The sequence below is a fragment of the Martes martes genome (genome assembly GCF_963455335.1).
Source record: "Martes martes genome assembly, chromosome: 3".
In the NCBI taxonomy this organism is placed as follows: Eukaryota; Metazoa; Chordata; class Mammalia; order Carnivora; family Mustelidae; genus Martes; species Martes martes.
In genome coordinates this window covers 148,636,125-148,639,589 of record NC_137890.1, presented here as the reverse complement: position 1 = coordinate 148,639,589, position 3,465 = coordinate 148,636,125, and positions in this window count along the sequence as shown.

Here is a 3,465-nt window from a genome sequence, read left to right as displayed (position 1 = left end):
TGTTTTATCTTGCTATAGAGAGATTTAAATCTATTCAGTTTGTTAATATTTTGAAGACTGGGTTATGGCAGCCCCCTTATTTGGATCTTACCAAATACTTTACAAAATTAATTCAGTTTGCATGGGAAGTATATAAGGACAGAGAAGGATTGTGAAAATTCTCACTGAAGACTAGTAAAACTGGAATCATCATTTGTTCTGATTTATCTCAGTCTCCTTCAATATGGGAATATTAATGTTCTTTGTCTGTGTTCACTCCAAAATTATATTTTAAGCATAAATCTAAATGTAGATGTGGATAATTTCTTAGTTTTAAAGAGCAGGTCTGCATTTTCCATCTCAGACACCATGTTTATAAGAAATGTGGACCATGCCACTTGAATAGAGGAATTTCTTAACTCCAAAATTTATGAGACTTCTGTCTATTAGGAGAAATATATGGAATTTTCTTTCCTTAAGACATGTTTTTATTGGGATAGCCTGTTTGCCATTGCTGCTTAAAACTGATCCCCAAAGAGTGAAATCTCAATGAATCATTGGATTGCTTGCCTTGGAGCAAGGCCAGGTGCAGTAAGTTTTCAAGATAAACAGTGCTCAGGTTGAAAGAATGGCCGGGAAGACTTCTCAGGTGGAGTGTTCTCACTTCCCTTCTGGCATGTACTATATTACAGTGTCTTACAGATAAGACTTGTGAGAAAGCCAGTGTGAAATAACTTTATTTCATGATACTTATTTTCTAGTTCTTTTATCAAAATGTTTCTTGAAGAGTCCAAAGAACATGGCTTTGAATTCATTACCATTCATTGAATGAAGCCTATTTTCATGTTCATCTCTACATTTTAAGAAGGGCCCTGATACCTGTTCTGTTTACTGCTATGTTCTGATTCTTAGCACAGAGCCTTGCCCAGATCAGGTATTCAGTAAATATTGATTCAATATTTGTTGAGTGAGTGAATTCATGTTCATATCAATTGAAATTTGATTATAAACATAAGTCTAGAATGCTGTAAATGTTGTGCAGCCGAATTATACCAGGCTGGAACTTTTGGTCTGTATAATTGGCCATGTTGATGTCCTCTGCATAATTGAACTGTGCAGTTGATACATTCTTGTTCATTTGCTCATCCATTCATCCAAAAGATCTTTATTGACTACTTTGTTCGTGATTGGCATTATGCTAAGAGTTAAGATACAGCAGTGAGATATATTGGGCCTCTGACATATATCAGGAAAAATGAGGGTCTTTCCTTGTCCTCCTTGGTCTTGCCATTTTGTATTGAGTTTGAGGCAAGCCAAAAATATTTACAGTAAGGTCAATTATGTAGAGATTAAAATGGACAGAGTAGGGAGAAATTATGCATTGCTAAGTGATAAAAGAGACTTTGTAGAGGCAGCTAAGACTCAATGATAGGTAAGATTTCAGAAGGTAAAATTTGTGACAGAGAGCTCCCCAGTGCTGTATGATTGTGTGTGTGTGTGTGTGTGTGTGTGTGTGCGCGCATATGGACATGCATACATTTGAATTTGAATGCTTGACTGCTTGGCCTGAGGAATGGTCCAGAAAAAAAAAATAAAATAAAGGGAAAAAAATGTGGCCCTTGAGAAATTATTGTTTTGGGGTTTGTTTTCTATTTTTTTGTTTTTATTTTTCCTTTTTGCCCAGGTCTGCACTCCCTATTACTTTTTTGCCTATATCTGCTGAAATTAAAGACCCCTTAGGTGAGTGATTTCATCTTTGCATTCTACATTGTCCTTTGTCAGTATGTGTTCATGAGCAGGTTTCTAGAACTTAACAATGGCAAACTTGTTCTGGTTGAGAGTGCAGCTAACTGGTAAAATAATGCATTGTTTGGGAGACCACAGTTAAAGGCATTCAGTTATTTCTGCTTTCTCCTATCACCAAAATTAACAATTAATCAGAATCTAGCTCAGTTTCTCTAAGTAAGATTATTTTAAGCATACAAGTATCTTTTAAAGCATAGAGCAGAAATTAACTGAAGGTAACACTGGTGATTTTAAAGAGTTAATATAGTAGCTAGCAAACCTCATATATTCCCTGAACTTTCAAATGATAGTGAAGTTTAATGTATTTGTTTAATTAAGAAGAATCAGTTTTACTAATATGTATGGGTCATTTGTTTAAGGAATCTTGTTAGCACTTTCTTTATTATTTAAAACTATAGTTCATTTTTAGGCTCCAGTGTTCTCCCAATATTCAGGAACCTATGTGCAAAGTGAGTTGATCTATAACAGGTACTATAGGGGATGATGGGTAGATCTGGTACAGTCTGTATAGCTTATGGACTTAATGGAAACCTTACATGCACACGTTCAGTGCTTGCTCTCCATGGGTTCTGTATGGGCATATTTACCTACTTAGTAAAAGTTTTTGTAAGCCCCAAATCAGTATTTGCAGTGCTTCTGTAGTCAGTCACAGACATGCAGAGAGCAGCGAAAAATTCTCAGTTGCCCAACACAGAAGCCCATCTGAGGTCCCTCTAGGTGATGCTCTGCTGTCTTGTTTGAACTCTCATACTGTAAATGGGGATCCTTTTCACAGTCAGTATGGTGCCACATTTTTCACATTTTTTGTGTGTATTTTTTATTGGTGATTGCGCTGTTTGAAATGCCCACCAAGCCTAGTGCTAAAGTGTTGTCTAGTCCTAAGCACAAGAAGGCTGTTATGCACCTTACAGAGAAAATATATGTGTTATTTAGACAAGTGTCATTCTGGTTGTAGGTTCAATGTTAATGAATCAACTACATGTATTTAAATGTGGTTTCCTTAAACATAAACATACATAAAACAAAGTTATGTATTGATTGGTTGTTTAAAATGTTGTGTCGGGGTGCCTGGGTGGCTCAGTGGGTTAAAGCCTCTGCCTTTGGCTCAGGTCATGATCCTGGGGTCCTGGGATCAAGTCCCACATCAGGCTCTCTGCTCAGCAGGGAGCCTGCTTCCTCCTCTCTCTCTGCCTGCCTCTCTGCTTACTTGTGATCTCTGTCTGTCAAATAAATAAATAAAATCTTTAAAAAAAAAAGAAAAAAAGAAAATGTTGTGTCTAGGGAGACTCAAGGGAACCTACCTTGTATTTCCCCTAGGCATAATGGTTCAGTATTCACTAGTTCAGTTTCTTTGGGGACTTTATAGAACACAACTACAGGGAGTAACAAGGTTTGATGTCCTTATTTTTTCTGGGGCAAAGGACCATAGTACTCATCTGATTCTCAGTGGGGCCTCTGATCCCCTCAAAGGGTCAAAACTCAAAGGAGTCCTTCTCATTCTTAAATTCTCGGGCTCCTGGGCATGTGATGTAGAAAGCAGAGGTAGTATACTGGCTGAAGTGTTGAAGAAAGAGAGCAACACAGAAACCCCAAAACCAGAGACTCACATCTCCACCTCACCCTTTATCCATTTATGAGTAATCTCTCTATTACTGGTTATTGCCATCAGATAGAACCGGT